Source organism: Papaver somniferum, chromosome 10 (assembly GCF_003573695.1).
Source record: "Papaver somniferum cultivar HN1 chromosome 10, ASM357369v1, whole genome shotgun sequence".
NCBI classification, from domain to species: Eukaryota; Viridiplantae; Streptophyta; class Magnoliopsida; order Ranunculales; family Papaveraceae; genus Papaver; species Papaver somniferum.
The window spans coordinates 52,827,674-52,852,543 of NC_039367.1; the positions used below are offsets into that span (position 1 = coordinate 52,827,674).

Here is a 24,870-nt window from a genome sequence, read left to right on the forward strand (position 1 = left end):
GCTTGAGATAGAAAAAATTGTGGTTTGACCGAGCAGTGCTCTAACACTACTTGCTAGAGATATTGAACGCGATGTCTTAAAGTTTGGTGTAATTCTCGACAATGGCTATGCATGATATATCCGAGGTTGTTTACATGCTCGTACAGTTGTGCTCATTTTGTCCCTGAGAAAATATCTCATTTCTCAGAAATCTCAAGAGAATCATCTCATATTCTCATAGGAGGCGGCTTAATTCCTCATTCTGATAGGTGATTGAAGCTCTCCATATGGAACCTAGAACCACTTCGAGATGGCGGTTGTTGAAGGTATGATTCAAAACCAGAAGACTAAACATGTTTCGATTTCATTTTTAAAGCATAAGTGGTTATTTCTTCATCTCCACCAATAGTCTTCCTCCCCATCTTTCCTCTAATGATGGATGTCTTAAAGAAATAAAGGTTTCCGATGCATGACATGTTGTTTTCGGAATTGGCCACTAATGACATGCGTTTTAGGTAACTTGCAACTTCGTATCGTTTTTTTCTTTTTGCAAGTATTTTTTTTAAATATTTTTTGCTTAATCTGAATTGAAATCGTTTTTCTACAAAAGATCTATAAACTTAAAGATACAAATAGATCTGTCAATAGGGAGAGAACAAAAATGTATTGATGTCAATTTTTGCATTTAATGAGATTATCAGGTGAAGGACTTGAATTCAATCGATGAAAGAATCCAATAAAGAAGGAAACTTACAAGGTTATCATTGTATGGAATGCAGAACCATAAGACTAATGTAATGTTTCATGTTGTATCCACAAGCTAGCAATTTTTTATAAGAATGATATGAAATTGGACCAACAGGGTCTAGGAGAAGTTGATAAGAAATTTGTTTGCTTAAAGGATATACCTTTACCCGTATTGGCACCAGATACTGTATCACTCTTGGCCGAGGGAACCTCTTTTATTCTCTACCGATGTGTAAAACTTCAACTGATTAATTGTTGCAGAAAGCGAAGATTGTTATCACCATGTAGTAGAGTATCCCAGACTTACTGCTTTAGTATTTCTGCACGGTCGGACATGTAGTGTTTCCGCTTTATGAGTAAAATTCATGAAACTTGCAAGATTAACTTATTATCTCGAACTAAATTGCTATGAGGTGAAATATAGGAATTCCTCCATTTCATGGAAAAATGTTACCATCACTTTTTTGCTTTCACCTATTATGGGAGTATAATTTTACGGAAAATGGGTTATTTGTCCAAATATATTTAAATCACGGTTCAAATGGACGAGTAAAAAATAGTTTGGGTGAAATGGCCAAAAAAAATAATAGTAAGGATGAAACCAGTTTCATCCTAGCTTAAATTTAAAAAATAGCAAGGATGAAACTGGATACATCCTGTGTAAATTAAAAATAAGAAAAAATATTTGAAAATGGGCACGATGAAACTGGTTACATCCTGCCTATTTTTACATTTTTGTCCATTTAAACAGTATCAAAATCTAACTGTCTATTTCACCCAGGAATTGTTGATTTTGGTATTTTTAACCAATTTTGTGATAATTTTAGGGAAATCATTTGAGAGTAAAGTTCATCGTGGTGGAGAAAATGTATTCTTCAAACACAAAATTTCTCTTATAATTCACCATAAGAGTGAAAGAATTGCAAAGAAGTTGAAATAACATGGATAGTTCTGTTGATATCTTATCTTATACTATAATAAATAAAAGACCCATTTTTGATGAAGTCTTCTTTTTGGTAGGTCACAAAAAAACAAAATAGCTTGGTGTCATCCTGATATTACGAATATGACCTTAAATATCAACCACTACTATAAGTATCTATTTAAGGGTAAAAATGTACATTAAATCAGTGTTTATATTTTTACATGAATTCCACCCTTTTTAAAGTAGATCAATTTTTTTTTAAACTTGATATCTTTCAAAACACATTGGAATTTTGTAAAATTAGTGTATTTAGAAAACTCTTTGAATTGTCTACATAACGAATAAATAAGAATATTAAATTTTTATTTTAAAATTTTTTTCACTGTCATCGAATTTGGTATTGTTAAAAAGATCAAATTCAAATATATGCGTCGGACACGTAGTCTCACTAGTACCGGTAGAAAAAGGGTCTCAAGTCTCAGCAATCCACTCAAGTGTTTTTTACACGGAATTATATTTTATCAAGCGTGTAAACACATCCAACTTCACACGTGCATGCTTTCCGTTTGAATGGGTGATGATAACTTCCTAAGCTCATTTCATTTCATACGGCAAAGTTCCAGAAAAACATAATCAAGTCGAGACGGCTACCACAACCTCCTCTTCTCCATCATCACCACCTCTGCACACGTTTAAGGTCCTTAAACGCACACTCTGGAACCGAATCTTTGCTCTGATTTTTACATCAGCAATCTTATCTTTAATTCTGCACCATTTCTTATGTCTCTCACATTCCGAGAACACTACCACCTTCCTCCTTCACCACACCTTACTATTCTCCGATTTGATACTCTCGTTCATGTGGGCGACCACACAGTCATTCCGTTGGCGTCCCATCCGTCGCGCCGTGCACCCCAAGAACCTTATGCAAGTAACTAGGGTTTGGGATCTTCCAAAGTTAGACGTGTTCATATGTACTGCCGATCCGTACAAAGAACCACCGATCGGTGTTGTTAACACGGCTTTATCAGTAATGGCTTATAATTATCCGTCCGATAGGATATCGGTATATGTATCAGACGATGGAGGATCAGAGTTGACTCTTTTTGCTTTCATGGAAGCTGCTAAGTTTGCTACTCACTGGCTGCCTTTCTGTAGGGACTATAAAATTGAAGATAGGTGCCCCGCTGCCTATTTCAGTTCTAGTCATTGCAGTTCAACCACAGACGCTGAGGAGCTTAAGGTAAATCAATACAATCCATTTTAATTTTTGAATCTTTTATTTTTGTCGACGAACAACACTTAGAGCGTCCACAATGGTACGATCATAATCATAGATCAAAGACCAAAACAAACGATCAAATTTGAGAGTAGTCTGGAGTGTGACGTTAAGGCAGTGGAGTATATTTAGTCGAGCGGATGTATAATCTACGCTTGCATGTGGAGCGTTCGTATAATCTTCGTCCCGAAGAGGCGTAGATATAGTTTACACTGGTTGCGGGGCGTTGGTAAAGAATACGCTGGTTGTGGGGCGTACATATAGTTAACGCTCGGAGAAGGGACGTAGGTATAATCTACGCCTGGTGTGGAGGACGGGTAAATCAACGCCTCATTCAGGCGTACGTATAATCAACGCCTCTCTCAGGCGTACGTATAATCAACGCCTCATTCAGGCGGACGTATAATCAACGCCTCTTGTCAGGCGTACGTATAGTGTTCGACTTTTATTAACACACGTATCAAGCACGTGTGGCATTAAAGCCTAGACAAAGAGAAACCACCACGTATAGCCCACGTGTTCACTTGGCCTTTACCCTAATCTTCTCCGTCTTCTTCTTTTCTTTTCTTCTTTTCTTTTCTACCTCCTCTTTGTTTCTACCGCCCACACAACACAACTCTAACCACATCACAGTAACTAGCAGGAAAAGAGAAAAAAAACGAGATACTTGATGAATCCCGGTTACAAAAGAGGTATGTTTCTTTTTTCTTAATCTCTTTTGTTTTATCCATATTGTTGTATAATTTATTTAGGGTTTTATTTGTTAAAATTAGTTTATATAAAATTGGGTTTTAACGAACAAATATGAATATGAAATTGATTAAATATAATTGGGTATGTGTGTTTTATGATTTTAGAGATTAATATGTATGTGAAAAAAACCATATTTGCTGCTTATGTAAATTTGGTTAAAAGAAATTTTAAAATAGTTATAGAAGATCTAATTTGTGGGTGGAATAGATTTAAATTTTTGGCTACTGTAAAAATTGGTAGTTATGTAGATTATGTGTTTATATATGTAGAAGAGATGATTTGTACATATGTGAATATGGTTAAAAATAATTGAATTTGTATTGTTTTTTATTGAATTTTGAGGTGATTAATTTTAGTTGTTTTTTGGTTTATTTTTGATGTTCATGTGAATTAGGCTAAAAGATTTTATGAAATTTTGTCAAATATGTACAACACTTAATTTGTGGGTTATATAGATTAATATGTGTTTTTACAATTCACGTGGTTATGCGAAAAATTGTAGTTATGTAATTTTGTGTGTTACATATGTAGAAGAGCTAATTTATATGTATGGAATTGATTTTTTAGTGATTTTTATGGAATCTTGAAGTGATTAAATTGGGTTGTGGAATCTTGTAATGATTTTCGAAATGCATCGGTGACGATTTAATTTGTGTTCGTAGAATTATAGAATTTGGAATTGATATAGTTTGTGTTAAGGATTTATAGTATTTGGAATATAAATGGTGATGGACTAATAAAAATATGAAATAATGAGGGTTGGTCTTTTAATGTAATTGCATCTATCTTGTGTGTGCATAGATGTTGAACAAATTCACAGCGCGGTTCAATGGTCGCATGAAGACGAACAAGAAACAAAAATTTGTAGCCGAAGAGGATTATAACTTAATCACTACTGGTAAAATTAAGGAGGTTGATATTCCCCGGTTAGGGAGGTTTCCTATACTGCAAGATGATAAACCGCACGCTACTATGGACATCACATTTACAGGGGAGCACAAATTGAAGTATCAACATCGTGGATCTCTGGCATCGGTAATTCATCACTATCAAACTATTTCACAACACTGTCCTAGAGCTAAATATATTATTGAAAAAGCGGGATGGCAAAATTTACTGAACATACAATGTAGCGAAACCAACCATTCAATGGTTGATTATATTGCTGAGCGGTTTTGGGATACAACAAACACTTTTCACTTCCCATTTGGTGAGATGGGATTCACCCCCTAGATTGGCTCATGTTGACTGGACTGAGTATCGGTGATGGGCCTGATGTTCCTTATGATTCGGGGAAGTACCAATTTGAACATGTTCGTGAGCATATCTTTCCGGATATCCAAGATGTCACGTTCAGTCCAAAAGCACCGTCGTGGGTTTCAAATTCAATTACAATTAAATATTTAAGGTCATATTTCTTCGAAGACAAGTTGGTTGCGGCTGAAAATGATAGCACCCTTGCTCATAGAGTAGCAATTGCCTTTTTCATGTATGTTTTGGGACATTTTTTCTTTTCTAATGCAAAGACCTATATTGATGCTGGATGGTTAGCTGCTTTTGAAAATCTTGATGTAGTATCCACGTATGACTGGGGTGGTGCCGCGTTTTCGAAATTGTATGCGGCACTCCGTTTATCTGGGAGGAGACAGAAGGCACTATGTGGTCCATTCCAAGTATTAGAGGTATTCATTTAATCTAGTTATTTCTCCTTTCATTGTTTATTTTGTTGCTAAGTTATTAAATTGGCTAATTATTTTGATGGAGTAGTTTTGGGGGTATGAATACCTGGGCATATGTCGACCAGAAATCCCAGAGGCGAGTACAGAACAAAAATGGCCTGTATCTTCTAAATGGAATGTACCGAAGAATACAAATGATATTTTTCGTTGTAGGGATTTACTGAGTAAGCTTACTGCTGAACAAGTGACATGGCGCCCATGGGAATCATACAGAGAAGTTCTTGCATCTGATATGGGATGCACGGCTACGCGGCTATCAGACTCGAGATATATTTTCTTACATGGGCATTGTGAGTTAATAATTAAATTTTATTCAATAATTGTTGTTAAATGCCAAGTACCTTTTTTTTCATGGTTTTGTTTCTATATAACATACTTACTAAATTCTTATTCCCTTTCTAACTGTACAGCACAACATGTATCTTGGTGAAAGGTGTTGGAGGCAAAACCATTGTACTTTCGTGTTCCTATAAGACTACACACAGTTATAGGGGATATCGGCAATATTCAAGCTGAACGCCTAAAAAAAGAAGGTTTGGTCGATGCAACAGAGATAGTGCAAGTTGTTAAAGATTATGATATATATTTACAATACTGGAGAATGGTAACCACTACAAAGATTATGTGACTCATCCTATTTGGGAAGCCCATACATATGGGTATGTCGGTGACTTGTATACGGAACCAATTGAACAACCTGCTGAACATGTACATATCCCTCCTCCACATCTATTATCCCACGTAAGTGTACTTTCGACTTTTTATTGTACGTTCGATTTTTTATTGTATATTTGTACTTATGTATTTTATTTTTTCTTGACAGCATGAAGCTTACACATTATTTCAAGAAAATGCTGATTTTAATCAACAATTTCGCGATTTTACATTAAAACAAACGAAGGAGAGGATGGACGTTATTATGTTGAAAGAAGCAGAAATACAAAGGCTAAATAATGCGAACGTTGATTTGCAGCAACAACTATCTCTTTTCCGTATGCCGCACACTGTACAACCTCCCCTTGGATACAATTCCTTTTCCCAAACAATGCCACCACAAGTTTGGAGTGGTATGAATCTAGGATCACCTTTGTCCTCAGTCAATACCATTCCGAGAACGCACATGCCTTTTATGGCACCAAGATCGTCTACTTCGGATACTGATAATAAGAATGGTTAATTTGTTATGACTATTTAGATGACCTGTCTTTGGTGTTATCTTTTCTTATCTTTTTGTGTAGTCATACTAGACCTAATGATAGTTAGATGCTTATCTATTCTTTCAGCGACTAGTCATTTCAAGTCTACTCTGTTTGATGTCACTTTAGTAGTCCTCTGAAGTTTGAGCGAGTAGTCAGTGTGTATAGGATTTTCACCGTCCATTCTTATTGTATAGTCATATCAGGTCACTGACAAACACTTTATCTTTTTTGGAAAACACTTTATCTTTTTTGGAAATCAGTGCCTCTCTTCTGCTGTCACTTTAATGCTCTTGAAAATGGGTTATAAATTAAAGACCTGATCACTCAATATATGAATAACAATACCTCTCTTCTGCTTCATATAGTAATGGAAAACTATGAGAAAACCGCTCATTATTGCTCTTCTGTTTCTTCTTCTTCATCTTCTTCTTCTAACAGTAGTTTTTTTCCTCGGATGATGATGCAATAGCAATTATGCAAAATAACATGGCCGTTAGTTTGGGAGTCCTTATTACAAATTCAAAATGGCCTCAAACTCGTATCAAAATACCAAGAGATCGTGAGTCAGGGGCTGAACTTCTATGGAACGACTATTTTTCTCCGTACCCAAACCAACCACCCAATGTTTTTCGCAGAAGATTTAGAATGCGTCGACAATTGTTTAACCGAATAGTGGAAGGTGTTACCAATGCAGACAGATATTTTGTTCAAAAGCCCGATGCTTGTGGAGTTCTAGGATTAAACCCTCATCAAAAAGTAACAGCAGCAGTACGAATGTTAGCTTACGGATGTGCGGCAGATGCAATAGACGAGTACTTACGCATAGGAGAAACCACTGTGCTGGAAGCTACTCGTAGGTTCTGTAAGACGATTGTAAATGTGTATGGGAAAGAATATTTGCGTGAACCAATGGCTGGTGATATTGAACTGTTGCTCAAGCAAAACAAAGACCGGGGATTTCCTGGGATGCTGGGTAGTCTAGATTGCATGCATTGGAAATGGGATAAATGTCCATCGGCAGAATCCGGGGCTTACACCGCATAAAGGGAGCGAAAGTATCGTGTTGGAGGCAGTGGTGTCGTATGACCTATGGTTTTGGCATGCTTTTTTTGGTATGCCCGGCTCTAACAACGATATTAATGTTATGAACCGTTCATATGTTTTTCGAAGTCTTGTAACAGGAAAAGCACCGCCGGTGAGCTATGAGGTGAACGGACATTCATATGATATGCCGTATTATCTAGGTGATGGCATATACCCAGAGATTCCTACTATTATTATGGCCATTAAACATCCTGTTGGTAGGAAAAAGGAAATATTTTCATCGATGCAAGAGGGTGCAAGAAAATGTTGAACGGGGATTTGGTGTACTTCAACAACAATTTGGAATCATCAAACAACCTGCAAGAATGTGGAATCCAGATGTGCTTGCCTATATCATGAAAACCTGTATTATCTTACATAATATGATAGTCGAGGATGAGCGTCTACCCGGTGACTGGCCACATGTTTATGAACAACGTAGCAACGCAGCACCGGTTAATATATTAAGAGGCAATAGTGACGAGTTTTCCCAAATTAGAGCTGAGCAACGCCGACGTGCAATGCGTAACAAAGATGCACATATTCGCTTGCGTGATGACTTGATCGAACATATATGGGTAGAATATGGGAATTAAAAATTGTCGTTTGTCATTTCCTTTGTATGTTAACTTTGGATAATAATAAAATAATTAACTTTGGACAAATGATTTTGTTGTACGTTCTATTATCTCTTTGTATGTAACCATCCTCAAGTTTTAATTAAGGTCGTATGTTTCAAAAAAAGTAGAAATTTAATTAAAATCAACGGAAGTAAACTTAAAATCCAAAAATTACATAATAATACGGCTAATTGTTCAGATAAAAAGAAATATTAAAACATAATAATACTAATAATCACTAAATAAGAGAAATAAGTAAGGTTTGAACTATTCCGCCTTTGTGTTAAGATTGGTTTCTTTTATTCCGAACTATGTCCGCCCTGCGAAGTTGGAAGTACTCTTGTTGTACAGGTTCCATTTTTTGAAGATCCATCATAATGATGCGAAATTCTTCGTCTTCAGCTTGCTTGGCTATTTTTGCCGCATGTTCAGCTTGTTTTGCTGCAAACTCTGCTGCTCTTTGTTCCATCTTGAATCTTGATTGTGTTTGGTAATGAGTATTGAAATTTTGTTGTTCTTTAATAATTATTCCCATCAATTCCTCTTGGTGACTGGATCTCTCTCTCCCTGTTTTCTTCAATCTTTTTGCTGCTTTTTCCCCATCTTACGGAGATATGTGTTCTCTATGTCTCCCCCATCTGTGTCGTTACAAGTCTCTCCTTGGGTTGTTGTTTGCGGTCCTTCCTCATCTTCCTCGTTATTCTCATAAGTGTCCAAATCGTGAGTCGTATCGAATACAAAAGTCGATCGCGGATTATGTTTTATATTTTCTAACACAATTGGATAACACTCTTCGTACTTAAATTTTTTCCCATCGTTGCATTCCTTGAACCTCTTGTTCACTTCTTCAAGCTGTTAATGTTTTTAAAAACACTTAAGTACATGGGCGCTTATTAAATATTAGAAAATAATTGTTCAAAAAATCAAGAATGCTTACCTTCTTTTCAGGACCCCATCCAGTATGATATTCACCTTCCACTTCTGCCTCTTTTGCCGAAAATAACGCCACATCTTTACTTATTCCCTGATATCGTTTTTGCCAGGAACTCCAAGACCGCTATGGATTATTAGATAAATGAAGTTCAATATCATCTTTGATACGAGTCCACAGCGTCGCCTCTGATTGATCAGCTCCAACACTAGGATCTTGAGATATAGATAAATGAATTTTACACATTGTTACATCTTCGATTGTCTTATAATTTGGACCTCGTGTTGTTCTTGGTGCCATTGTAAGCGAAATGCAGAAAAATTTCCAAATGATTTGAAAGCAGAAATAATATTTCTTCTTATTGGTGTGATAGATAGTTTGAAGTATTAGTTGTGGGAAAATGTTACAGGATTTCATGTGTATATATAGGTGTTTCCTCAGGAAATTTCCAACGTTCGAAAATGTCTTCCAAACTTTCCAACGTTCCAAATTACCCAACGTTCGATTTTCTTCAACGTTCGAATTACCAACGGTATAAAAAAATTTCAAAAACAAATTTGTCTAATAACGTTTTAAAATTTTCTTTTAAACTGAAGCTTTAAATGGGGCGGAGCTATTAAGTCCGCTCAACAACAGGCGTTAACTATACATACGCCGGGCTGGGGCGTTGATATAATCTTCGTCTCACTGGGGCGTAAATTTTATGAACGCCTGGCGTGGGGCGTAAACTTTACCAACGTCCCATCGGGCGAACATTTCAGCAACGCCTCATTCAGGCGTAACTTATATACACGCCTCTTTGTGGGGCGGTGACTTTACGTACGTTTCATAACAGGCGTAGTTTATATACACGCCCGATGACAAACGGTGATTATACATCCGCTCCACTATATATAGTTTTGGTCTTGGTCTCAGATCAAATATGGTCCGGAATTTGGTTATGGTCCAGCTTTTAATCTTTACTCCGTCCCGCTGCGTCTCGTCCCTGGACCATAATTATAGGTTTGGTCGTCCACTGCGGTTCCTCTTAGGCGACTTTAATTAACTAAAGGATAATTAAGTTGAATACTTAGAAGAGATTAATAACGGCTAAGATTGCGCTGTCACCCGGATGCCAGAACTAAAAATTGTGGGATTCGGGACTTTCCTTGTCCCTGGCTTAATGGCTGGCACGTTCACGAACTTAAGCTCCATTTATTTTTTTAGTACATTATCGGGAAATTCAAAATTGCCCACAACAGCCTTTTAAGTATCATTGGGCTCAAAACCCACCTTTCTGCTAATCCATGGGAAGCGACTCACGAGTCTCTGTCATGCAGAATGATCCGAGGGAACACAGACTTCGGCCAGTGTAGCAGGACTGTTTAGTATTATGCACAACGGTCCAAATTGTCAGGATAATCTATCTTGTTTTTGGTGTTTATTTCGTCCTCGGTCATGGATAATGTTGGTTTTTCTTATGCATTAACTTCCAAAATTGCTTTAATTGTATGGTCAAAATTTCAAGTTTTGATTACAGATGATGACTGTGTTCTTCTTATCTAACGGGGAATCTAGATCTTTTCTATTTATTTTTGTCCTCTGCATACTGCAGTGAGGCGTTTTCCTATTATTAGCTCACATCTTGCTGACTTTATTGAGTATTGTCAAATGGCAATCTTATCCTGACTTGTTACAAATACAGATCGCAAACTTATAAAATATGCATTGGATTTATAGCAATTGCACTGCGGTTGAAAATTTGACACATGGTCTAACTAGACAAAGACAAACCTCTCATCTTACTATTTAAAACCAAAAGCATCTAGATGGTGCCTATTTTTATCTTATCTTACTTATATTTATTTTTTATGAGTGTGAATTACACTAATGCTAACGATCGTTTTCAAACGTTCTGCATTTCAAAGAATCATTATTTTTTATTGATGTTTTTTTTTTTTTGAAACAATATTGATGTTTCATTGTTACAGAGAATCTTTTATTTTTCTTTACACAATTTCAAGAAATTGTTTGACAAATCAAATCTATCCTTATTCAATAAATAAATAATGTGTCGTTTTCGAGAATTCTATGTTTCCAAATTTTATTCGACAAATAAAAATTCTAAACCAACAATCCAAAAACAATAGAAAATCCGCCCCCCTCACATTGAGGTGAAACCCATCTCCTAAAAATGGAATACCCTGCTAACTTTTGGGGTGCAGGTCTCACTCGGATGTGTGTGGCGGTTTGGGTATTGTTTTTGGGTTTGTTTGTAGAGAACCACCCACGATTTATGTTATTTTTGATTTTTTGAAGCCTTCATGATAAAGTTGGTAGTTTATTTATATCGTCAAATAGTAATTTCACCATTGTATTTGCCAAGACCATGCACTGGCATCAACCCTTAATATATTTTTTTGTCATTTACTGATTTTAGTAGTAGAACTCTTTATCTAATTAGCTATGCTTATGGTAGATATGATGCTAGACCATCTTGCAGACTTTGGTACACGTAATCCAAAATGATTCGTTCCATGAAAAATACCAGAAAAAAAAACTGTGTGAAAGAAAAAGGGGGGCCACGTTACACTATTCCTATCCTAGTGATAGAGTCGCTACCCAACTGACCCTTAGATCCTTTTATGGCCTTCCGCAGAGATTTTTGGGTAGGGATAGAATTGTTGTAAATTATTAAAGGAAAAAATATGGTTCGGTCCAAATGAAGTCGTTAATTCGTTTAAGATGCGCTTGTCGTAGTCCCAAAATAAAATAAATAGTTTTAAGGCCAAACAGTGCACAAATTGACAATTTAAGGAGGGGTTTGTAATTTTTCATTTTTAATCAGCAAAGATATAAAAATATTGATAAAGAAAATAAAAGAGGTATATAAGGTTGTAACACCCTGACCAAAAGTATAAAATATACGAGGGAAAAAATGCTAATAACAAGCTACCAACCCACTTCATGTTGTTTGTAGTTTACTTATATCAATGAATTATTTAGACCATTCATAAAAATCAGGGAGAAAATCATAGATTTCTCCATCAACAAATCCCTCCACGCATTTTTAGTAAAATTGTACAGTTAACTACGTGTAAAAAGGTTTCCTCATTATCATTGTAAAGTTTGCATATAACCAAAACCAGACATCTTCTAATAATGAATAACTGAAAAAGATTTATAGTTACATTAGTTCGTCATATGATGAAGTTAAAAGAAAATATGAATTGACTGCCTTTTTTTTTAATAACTGACAAATGTAGTAGGTTATCGCTTTGATTAAAAAAAAAATTATAGGAAAAGAATTTCATTGATAAAAAACTAAGGTCGTGTTTGGTATCCTGGATATCCCATCCTAAGTTGGGTTATTCAGTAAAAAACTGTTAAAATGTGTTTGTCTCACTGCAATTCCAATCCCGGATAAGGATTACTAAACCTTCCTTGATTTTAGGAAGCTAAAAAAGTGAGGTTAAGGTATTCTTCAGGGTATGTTTGGGAGCTTGGAAACGGGATAACATATCCTGGAAAGGTTTACCTTTAATTTAATTTATGATAACCTTGTTAATGGTTAGTTTTAATGGTGTTTGTCTAAAATTCTATCATATCTTGGGCTAGGTTAAATTGTGTTTGTTTGACTACAGAAATAGGTTAATACAAATAATTATTTCTTAGACAATTACTTATTTTAAAGGAAAATAACTGTCTAACCCAGGTGAGGATACATGTATCCCAGGTATTTGGAAGAATAACTTAACCTCACTTTTTTATCTTCCTAAAATCAAGGAAGGTTTAGTAATCCTTATCCAGGATTGGAATTGAAGTGAGACAAACACATTTTAACAGTTTTTTACTGGATAACCCAACCTAGGATGGGATATCCAGGATACCAAACACGACCCCAAATACCTGGGATACCTGTATTCTCACCTGGATTAGGCAGTTATTTTCCTTTAAAATAAGTATTTGGCTAAGAAATAATTATTTATATTAACCTATTTCTATAGTCAAACAAACACAAGTTAGCCTAGCCCAAGATATGATAGAATTTTAGACAAACACCATTAAAACTAACCATTAACAAGGTTATCATAAATTAAATTAAGATAAACTTTTCCAGGATATGTTATCTCGATTCCAAGCTCCCAAACAGACCCTAAGTGTTACGTAGGATTTATCCTTGTCCAGTTCCCTAACTAAGAAGTCTGGGTGATCATCATAACAGACACATGTATTCATGGTTCTTGATTTTTGTGCAAGAGTATACGCTACACTACTAGCTTTTCTCTTAGCATAATTACAAGACCAGTTAGAAAAACCTTTAAAGATAGAAATGTATCGTTGACAACACTATATGTTGTCCATTTTATTGATGCTAGTCTACCATTAATTGCATTGATCACATTCAAACAATCTCCTTTAATATTTCAGAAATTGAATATCTTTTTCTTTAGCCCACTTCAAAGCTTCTAGAGCAGCTGCAACTTCTGTATGCTACTAATCTACTTCCTTTGCATTCCCCCTTTTGCTGCGTAAAAGATACCTGCATGATTGCGTAATATTAAACCAAAACTTATATGCAGTTATGCTAGAATTAACCATCAAAATTCAGTTTTGTAAACTGTGTATTAGGTGGTTTCCACAAGACATTCTCAACTCCTGCAACGGAAACTGTTATTGGTAAGATTGCATTTTCACAGTCCAAAATAAAATTGTTGACTGAATTAATAAAGCCAGACATGTTCATTTGAATTTTATCAAACACAATAGCACATCTTTGCTTCTATATCCACTACAAAACATAACACACATATCTAATTTTAACCTGCATAGCCTAATCCTAAAAGTTGTTAGCATTAAACATATCAGCTAGCCAATTATAAACATTCACATTTGTATTAATACCAACCAGAGTATGATCAAAAGCAAACCAAAATCTCTGAGAACACAAGGTAGTCAATAAACAAATGCTGACAAGATTCATCAGAGAGCTTACATAGAGGACAAATGGAATCAACATTAATAACCAATCTATGAAGTTTATCTTTTGTAGTTAGAAAATCACGCATAACTACCCATATGAAATGCAGAATTTTAGGGGATAATTGAACTTCCCACAACCCTTTCGAGGGAAAATTGGATGTGTATAAGCTCTGGACCCTTTGAGAGTCCTGCAATAAAATGTTATATGCAGATTTATCATGAAAGCAACCATTTCTTGCTCCAATCCATCTTACTTGATCATGACCTATCATTGGTAACCTGATCCTCAAAATATGCTCAACAATATCATTTGGAAATGCAAAGCATTTAGCATATTAAGATTCCAATTTCTCGTATCATTATCAATAAGTTGAGAACTTTAGTTATTCCGCTAGAGGACATATTACATGGAACATGCTTACCTAAACCAGGTATCCAAGCATCTTTCCATATGTTCATATCACCGTTAGCTATTTCCCAACAAGAATTTTTTCTAATTATCTCTAACCCTTGACAGATCCCTCACCAAATTCAAAAACCATTACTACTTAGATAATCATATAAAGGATTATGGTTAGGAAATATTTATGGGCCATTATTTGAAACCACAAAGCTTCCTTTTCAGTGACTAATATCCATACTAATTTAGTAAGAAGAGTCTTATTAAATTCAACAAATCTTTTAAGGTTCAGACCACCTTGATGTTTACGACTAGCTACTACAGACCATGTTTTAGGATACCACTTTCTACCATTGCTATCCTTATGCCGAAAAAATCTTTTTTGAATACTATCTATTCTATCAGTTATTTTTTTTTACGCATAGGAAAAACTGTCATCTGATGTGTACATATGAATCCCAGAACAATTTGAGTAAGAATTACTCTACCTAGCTGATTGAAGTGATTAGATTTCCACATGGATAGTCTACCATCGAATTTTCCCATCATACCAGTGAAAGTCTCACTCTTGTCATGCTGAAGAAGAAGAGGAACCCCTAAGTACTTTTCTTGTAAAATAAAATTAAAACCACAATTTGTCGATTTTAGTTATTTTGTTTCTTATTTTATCTGTTGCAGATGATGTACGAAACCATGAAAATGAAGGTAGAAAGCGTTGTTGACAGAGGATGTGTTGGTGATGAACACATCAAAACTGATAAGCAGCGTGAAGCTTTCAGTCGATGGGCAGATGAATTTACACGTCAAGATCATCCTATTATAATCCAGGTACCAATTTAATCATATTATCATAAATATTATCCTTTTGACTGATTATTATGATTAACTTTTAATCCAAGTAATATGTATAATTTGATGGTCATATTTATACTCGTTGCGCAGATGTTTTAAAATGCTTCCAACGATATGAAATTTATAAATATACATATCATTTCTAAATTTTTCTATTTTTTTTTATAAAATTATTATTGGAAACATTACTTAAAATTTCCCCGCTCTCCTTATTTCCTTAAACTGTGTTTGATAACAGTTACTTCCATGGAATGGTCGTCTTCAATGAAATTGTGGGTCCATTTGAAAATAAACGTGGTCTAAAATGTAATTTTGACTTAATTCCATGCAAAGTATTTCCGGAAAATGGACCATTTGTCCAAATATTTTTAATTCATGGTTCAAATGGACGAGTAAAAAATAGTGAGGATGAAACTGGTTTCATCCTAACTTAAATTTAAAAAATAGAAAGGATGAAACTGGATACATCCTGTGTACATTAAAAATAAGAAAAAATATTTGAAAATGGGCACGATGAAATTGGTTACATCCTGCCTATTTTTACATTTTTGTCCATTTAAATAGTATCAAAATCTAACTGTCCATTTCACCCAGGAATTGTTGATTTTGGTCTTTTTAATCAATTTTGTGAAGTATTTTCTTGCTCCCCTAGGATATTGTTTCCGTGAAATACATCTTTAATGGAATTGATTTTTCAAAAATTCTATATGAATGGTGTTCTTGGACAAGCCAAAAACCCCTCACATACAGGTGGGCCCCCTAAACCAGCACCTATGCAAAAATTCTATATAAAGGCGGGCCTCATTTGTTATGAGTGTGCGGTTTTTACCTTGTCCAAAAATACGGTTTGCGTATAATGAATTCTGATTTTTTCCCCGGTAAGCACACGGCCTAGAAATTGTGCAAACATCACCCATTTTTTAGAATCAGAGGGAGTATATGTTCGGTGTCTCATCATACTAATTACTAATTACTTATGTCATGTTACGATTTCAGTCTGTATGACATCACTCAATGAATTATCCCGACGGTTATCGATGCAGGTTCTATTAGAGAATGGTCAAGACAAGGACATTACAGGGGTTGACATGCCAAACCTTGTTTATGTTTCGAGACATAAAAGTAAAGCCTCGCACCACCACTTCAAGGCTGGTGCTCTAAATGTTCTGGTAAGCTATTCTACATGTTCTACACGTAATCGAACAATTTTTTTTACTTATACCTTATAGGTTTGATTCCTGTAGTGATGTTTTTTCGTTTTCCGTAAAGGTTCGAGTCTCGGCTGCAATGACTAATGCACCATTAATCCTGACGTTGGACTGCGACATGTATTCGAATGATCCTAATATTCTCGTTCAAATGTTATGCTTTATGTTGGATTCCAAGATGTCAGAGTACGGTTATGTACAATTCCCTCAACGCTTTCATGGGATTAATAAGAACGACATCTATGGAGGTGAAAACAAACGTTTATTTCAGATAAATCCTCTCGGTATGGATGGGTTGTACAGGGACTTTTTTCCGTCGACGAGCTTTCTTTGGCGGGCCTTGGTCATACGTGTCCGCTGAAAAGCCGGAACTAAACCCTGACCATATTGTCGATAAGTCCATTCAATCAGAAGCAGTTCTAGAAATGGCTGAAAGTGTAGCTAGCTGTGAATATGAAAATGGCACCAAATGGGGTTCTAAGGTATGTCAGGAGGTGTCTACATTAAGTAAATTTCATAATATATCCAATACAACATATTTTCAAATGAAAAATATGTGACGTTTGATGAGTGCATGCAATGCTTTAATATTCAATATTTTTGTTGTTGTTGTGCAGATGGGTTTTAGATACGGGTCAATGGTAGAAGACTATTTCACAGGTTATCAATTGAATTGTGAAGGTTGGGACTCTGTATTCTACCATCCAGATCGGGCAGCCTTTTTGGGGGACATTCCTATCAACCTTGATAATGTGTTGAGCCAAAACAAAAGATGGTGCGTAGGCTTACTTGAAGTGGCTTTCTCCAAATACAGTCCGATCATTTTTGGAACACAATCCAGAGGTATCTTGATGGGCTTAGCTTATTCCCATTTCGCCTTTTGGGGTATTTGGTGTTGGAAAACGATTAATAAAAAAATAATTTTTTAAATTTTGAATAAAAAATTATAATTTATTGTTTTATTTTGTGAATGAAACTTTTTAGTCCCACATCGTGGAGTTTCCAATTTTTAGTAGTTTTAAGAAAATATATAAACCTTTTAGTCCCATATCGGGGAGTTTTTCTTCTTAAGTTGTATTTGTCAATTATATAAAGAATTTCACTACTTTTGTAAAATCTATGGGAAAGGGGTTGCTCTATATTTTAGAGGGACCCCTAAGGGAAAATATTTTATAGCGGTTTTTAAGCATTCGCGATTTTCCTTAACGGTTTTTTTTCGGAGTTGCCAAGCTCAAGTTGAGCATCTACTACATATGCTAGTAGTAGGTGTATTAGGGTGTTTTATCCTGGAGATATCCGTCCTGTGAGGGCTATAGCATCACTCTTGAGTGTAGCCGGGCGCTAATGTCTTAAGGACAGCGTGTTGAACACGTGACTCACTCTATTTTCCAAAGTTTTGCCTTGTTGTTGTTGCGGAGATACGGGGAGCTTGTTCGTTTCGTCAAAGCAATCACTTCCATTATAAAGGAGCTAAGTATCAATAACTTTTGCTTATTTGATTTTTCTTTGTTTTTGATTATTGCACCCAACAATCTTAAGACATTATCGCTTGTAATAATCGAAAACGATTGATTGGTTTGTGAATCATGGATGTTAATTGTGGAGTGAAAAAACAAAAACGAATTTCTGGTCAGCTGTAGAGTTTCAATTTTATCTTTTAATCTAGAAGGAATTTCGATTAACCCTTTTGACACAACGTATTAGACATCCTGATAGTTACCCGCGTAAAATTTCAGAATTTTTCGAGTTGTAAAAATATTTTTTTGATATTTTACAAAACAGAAAAACGTTTCTGAAAAATTCTGACGAGCAGAAAATTGTTGTTAACTAAATTAATTTTTGTGGGTAACCATGATTTTTTGAAACGCTGATTCAAACGAAGTTTGTATATATAGATGTTATCTTCAAAACTCATATTTTACTTTCTGATTTGGAATTGTGATTTGTGAATAAAGGTGTCATCTCCGAGGGACATGGCTAATAGCCGCATGTGGTTGGAAACAAATCTTCCAAAGATGGCAAAGGTGAGAACATCGAACGCAACTCTAAGCATGGTCTTCATGATAAAGGTATATTTCGTAAACCTGAATCCGGAATTACTTTAGTTAAGGGTGAGTGTTATGTTTGTAAAATTCCTGGCCACGCGCAGTAAATTGTAGACAACATAAAAACCTTAATAAGTAGAAAGTTAATGCTAATTTAGTTGAAACAAACTAGAACGAGTTTGGTGGCATGATGTCGGAAGTTATTTTAATAACCAATGTGAGAGACCAGTAGGTGGACTTGGAGCCACCAAGAATGTTTGTTGAAACAGAGACCTGTTCACCTCCTATCATAGGATAGGGGATGTCGAGAAACTCTTATTGAGTAACTCATATGCAATAGAGGTTGCATAAAAGGAAAAGGTCGAGCAGAAGCTCATATCTGTAATATTCTCACATTGAATGAAGTTTTCATGTTCCGAGCATATGCGAAAATCTTGTATCTTGTTCTGTTGTAGATGGAAAAATATTAAGATCTTAATTGAATCTGGAAAACTTGTTGTAACTAGGCAGTGATTTTTTAAGCAAGAGTTATAGGACTTTGGGTCTATATAAGCTTAACGGAAAAACTGATGATGTGAACGTAGTTGATTCTTGTGATATCTTTGTGTGATTGATTGTTTTACGTGGTAGACTTGGAACCGTAAACTTATAAGTCAATGCTTAACTGGCTAGCATAGGCTTCGTACCCAAATTTAGTTTGGATTTTGAACACAAAAGTGAAATCTGTGAAGAATCAAAATATGCTATAAAATCTTTTAGCACAAATGTTCAGAGTAATTCTAAGCCTTTAAAATTAATTCAGTTAGGCCTAGTTGACATGAGTTCAACCCAAAACCACTGTGGTAAAAGATGGTTATAACTTCCGTAGATGATTGTACGAGGTACTATCTTATATACTTGCTTAGGATAAGGATGACGCCTTAGAAGCCTTAAGATGTATAAACTTGAAGTTGGAAACCAATTAGAAGCCTTGAACATAACAACCGTATCCTTAAGGAGATGATAATTTCCATGTTGATTAGTTCAGGATTACCTGCGGCCTTGTGGGGGGAGGCAGTCCTCTTAACTAGTATATCCTGAATAAAGTACCTTTTAAGAATCAGATGAAACTCCATATGGTTTATGGAACGGTAGATGACCTTCTTATGAATGTGTCAAAGTGTGGGGGCGTTTGACTAAGATTGTAATTCCTCTTCCTAAAAGAACTAGATTGAAACCAAAAATGTTGATTGTGTTTTCGTATAGGGTATATTGAGTATACTTCTACAAATAGATTTTTGGTTGTGTGTTCTGATTTTTCTGACATTGGTGTGAATATTATTACGGAATCTAGGGATGCTGAGTTCTTTGAACATGTTTATTCTAAACCTGTACCTCATTAGAGATGTGTTGTTGATCCCCTAGATTTATCTTCAAATAGTCAGAACTTATTTTAAAGGAAGATGAAGTTGATGTTGAGCCTAAGAGAAGTAAAATAATTAGACTTGAGACTTCTTATGAAACCGACTTCATAACATGCCTAGCTTAGTCTGAGCCACAGACTTGTAAAAAGCCTTAATATCTACTGAAACCCCATTCTGGTAAGAAGCTTCATTTAGTGAAATGGACTCAGTCCGTTGGAACCAGACTTGGGAGCTTGTTAGTTTACCTCCAGGTTGTAAGACCATGGGATGTAATGAGTCTTTAAGAGGAAACGATAGGTAGATGAAACTGTGGAAAAATATTAAGCTAAGTTGGTAGCTAAAGGCTATAAACTAAAAGAAGGTGTAGATTTCCTTGATTCTAATTCAATTGTGACGGAAATTACTTCCGTTGAGATACTAATTGTTATTGCTGCCATAAAGAACGTAAGATACATCAGATGGATGTTAAGACAGCTTTTTCTAAAACCGTGAATTAGGTAAAGAAATTTACATAGATCAACCTGAAGACTTTGTAGTGAAAGGTTGTGAATACAAAGTTTGTAATTTGAAAAATCTTTGTATGGTTTTCAAATAAGCACGTAAACAGTGACATGGAAAATTTAATCATGTGATAATGGATAGTGGATTTAAATTAATGAATCTGACAAGTATGTCTACAAGTAACTTGTTAAGGATGTCTGTGTAATTGTATGCTTGTATGTTGATGATATGCTTGATACAAACATAGATGTGATCAATTCCACTAAAAACATGCACTGAATGAGAACATTGACTTGAAAGACTTGGGCCCTTTTGATGTAATCTTAGGGATGAGGATTAGAAGATAATCAAACATTTATAAGTCTTAGTCGTTCTCATTATGTTGAGTTGTGCTTAAGAGATACAATCAGTCTGATTGTAAACCTGCTTGTACTTCGTACGATTATTCTTGTAGTCTCAAGAAAAATAAGGGTAGTGGAGTATCTTAACTTGAATACTCAAAAGTTATAGGATGTCTGATGAATTTAGAACTGTAAGAGTCCAGACATTGCCTATATTGTGAGTAAGTTAAGTGGATATAATTGTAGTCCAGAGCAAGAGAATTCAGATGCACTGAGTAGAGTATTATGGTACCTAAAATACTCTTTTGATTTATGAAAGGTATCTTGTTGTCCTTGGGACTTTATGATGCAAACTGGATAGTTGACTCAGAGGAGTCTAAGTCTACGAGTGGATATGGTTTCACTCTAACATGTGGGTTTGTTGTTGGAAGATTTCCAAACAAACATATCGCTCAATTCATTATGGAATCTGAGAGTATTGCGTTAGATAAAGCATGAGAGGGGGCCGAGTGCCTAAGATGCTTTTTAGAAGACATTCCTCTTTGGCATAGGCCTGTGCCAGCTATATCTATACATTGTGTTAGCCAAGCTATAATAGTTAAAGCTAAGAAATAACTAATCTCAATCGGCGTTATTTCCATTGATTGGATAAAGTCCAAGGAGAATATCGCGCAATCTTTGACGAAAGGTTTGTACAAAGAGATAGTTAAAAATGCATCGAGGGGGTTGGGGCTTAAGCTCATATATTAAACTTGCCATGAAGGATACTCAACCTTGCTGACTGGAGATCCCATGATCAAGGTTTCGAATGAGACAACTAATTTGTGGTGGGTAAAGGTAAACACTATCAGAGATTTTCATTCTCTGCCCTTCCCTATGGTGTAGACGTGATAGTGTGACTGCATGTGGAGGATGACTTTTTAATAAGTCTTAATGAGTTCTATAGTTTCAATTTAAGATTGAAGTGGGGTGTAGCAGTAACACTCTTTATGGAAACTCACCTATCTGAATGAGGAAGTGGGTCGCTTCCTGTGAGAATATGAGCTGATTCTCTAGAGCATTCTGAGAAACAGGATACGTCCAGGGCCAAAACGGACAAAACGGCACGAGCTTGGCAGCAATCTTGGAGATATCACCCGTGGTTGTTATCACGAATTACATCAAATGCTAGCAGTTCAAGACATAGTTCACTGTCTCTAGCAAGTAATTCTGGTAATATCTCACTAAGCAAAGGTTCAAGACCTCATGGACACCTCTGCCTAAAATGGTATTTCCTGCGTTTTTTATGTGATTTTCATTTTGATGGTTTTGGTATTACTGGAACTTAGGACCTAAAGGTCACTAAGGGTTCACTAGTTCATGCTTTTTCACTTTGGTGAAAGATACCTATAGTCTCACCATGTGAGAACTAAAGATGAAAGCTCTCAATACTATTATGATTTATGCAATCCATAGTATGACCCTGGGGTCAACACACTTTTGTGTGAGGGAGAGGACGTAGAAATGACTAGTATGATTTCAACACTTGCACGATCAGTCTGTTTGGATCGTGAGGTTGGGATGTTTATTTACCAAGATCTATCTGTGTTTTCATGTTTTATTGAGTTTTCATTCATGTGGGGGATTGTTGGAAAACGATTAATAAAAAAATAATTTTTTAAATTTTGAATAAAAAATTATAATTTATTGTTTTATTTTGTGAATGAAACTTTTTAGTCCCACATCGTGGAGTTTCCAATTTTTAGTAGTTTTAAGAAAATATATAAACCTTTTAGTCCCACATCGGGGAGTTTTTCTTCTTAAGTTGTATTTGTCAATTATATAAAGAATTTCACTACTTTTGTAAAATCTATGGGAAAGGGGTTGCTCTATATTTTAGAGGGACCCCTAAGGGAAAATATTTTATAGCGGTTTTTAAGCATTCGCGATTTTCCTTAACGGTTTTTTTTCGGAGTTGCCAAGCTCAAGTTGAGCATCTACTACATATGCTAGTAGTAGGTGTATTAGGGTGTTTTATCCTGGAGATATCCGTCCTGTGAGGGCTATAGCATCACTCTTGAGTGTAGCCGGGCGCTAATGTCTTAAGGACAGCGTGTTGAACACGTGACTCACTCTATTTTCCAAAGTTTTGCCTTGTTGTTGTTGCGGAAATACGGGGAGCTTGTTCGTTTCGTCAAAGCAATCACTTCCATTATAAAGGAGCTAAGTATCAATAACTTTTGCTTATTTGATTTTTCTTTGTTTTTCATTATTGCACCCAACATTTGGTCTATTCCGATTACCATTTATGCTTTCATACCCCAGCTTACTCTCCTCAATGGAGTTTCGCCATTCCCCAAGGTACATACACTCAATTTTTTACGCGATATATATGTTTTTACGAGTAAAATTGGCCAAGGTTGGATGCTCACATTGCTTAAAGAAAAATATTATGTTGGGCCTTCTTGCAGGTATCTGATCCTTGGTTCTTGTTGTATGTGTTCCTGTTCCTTGGATCTTACATCCAAGACTGCCTAGATTTTATGCTAATGGGAACAACATTTCAACGATGGTGGAACGATCAAAGAATGTGGTTAATCCGTGGTGTCTCATCGTACCTATTCGGATCCATTGACTTCTTCCTCAAATCCTTGGGTATCTCTACGTTTGGATTTGTTATAACTAGTAAAGTAATAGACGATGAACAAAACAAACACTATGAACAAGGAGTTTTTGAGTTTGGAGTTGCGTCACCTTTGATTGTACCATTAACAACAGCGGCTATCATCAACTTCACTGCGTTTTCTGTGGGAGTCACAAGATTGATTTTGGGACACAGCAAACTGGAGGAAATTTTCATTCAATTGATTTTATCAGGGTTTGGGGTAGTCAATTGTTGGCCAGTATATGAAGCTATACTATTGAGGAATGACAAAGGAAAAATGCCTTTAAAGATTACAATTTTATCTAGTCTTCTGGCGTTTTCTTTGTACTCATTATCTCATTGTCTTGCATCTTAAATTATGACCAGGGATTTGTCGTAGTTTTGCGGTCTATTGAATATTACATGGATTCTCGCATAAGAACTATGGGTACATTTAGTTGGTCGCAGTCCAGTTTTTGCTGTGCACTTTGGTTTTTGGGGCAAATTCATTTTGCAGGTAGGAAAAAATTGAGAGAGCCCTGGTGGAATTTGGGTTATTCGCATGGTAGGCAGGCAATAAGCGTTCGCAGTGTAGCTAATGGCAATTCCTATGGCAATGAACAAATATTTTTTTTGTTGAGCCACGTGGATGAACAAACATGTTTTTGCATTATGGAAAATTAAGGCAAAATGAACAAATCTGATATTTTAGGACCTCACTAGTGATTTTATTAATATAAAGTAATAAGTGTTGGGTCCCACTGATTATTTAATTAATAAAATAAATAACAAAAAACAAACCCTAAATATAATAACCGGATTTGGAGAGAGAGATTGTGAGGGGCGGTCAAGCTTCCAACGCCCGCGTTTTTGCTTCCAACGTCCGTTTCTACATCAAACGCGCGCTTGTTCTTCCATCTCACTCAACAAACCACCAAATTTGTTGGTTTGTCCATCCGTTTTTATGTTTGTTGAGTCCATAATGGGAGCAAATTAACAAATCCTTGATTTGTTCATTCCAGAGGAACTGCTCTAAGTGAGCTACCCAAAGCGTGGGCACCATTTATCAAACCATTTTTTCAAATAATTCAATAATCCAGCAGATTCTGCTTAGGGTTGTTCATGATAACTGGTTAACCGAGAACCCGAACCAAACCGATTAGGGAAAAACCGAACCGAGTCATTAACTAATGGTTTGTTTTGGTTTAGAAAAGATGAAAATCGAGATTAATGGTTTGATTTTGGTATGATAGAGAAACCGAACCGATAACCAATAGTTA

General features: G+C 35.7%; 1 pseudogene; it reads left to right on the forward strand.

Annotated features, from left to right (window-relative positions):
• Positions 1-289: 289 nt before the first annotated feature.
• Positions 290-23,966, forward strand: LOC113315636 (annotated as a pseudogene).
• Positions 23,967-24,870: the final 904 nt, after the last annotated feature.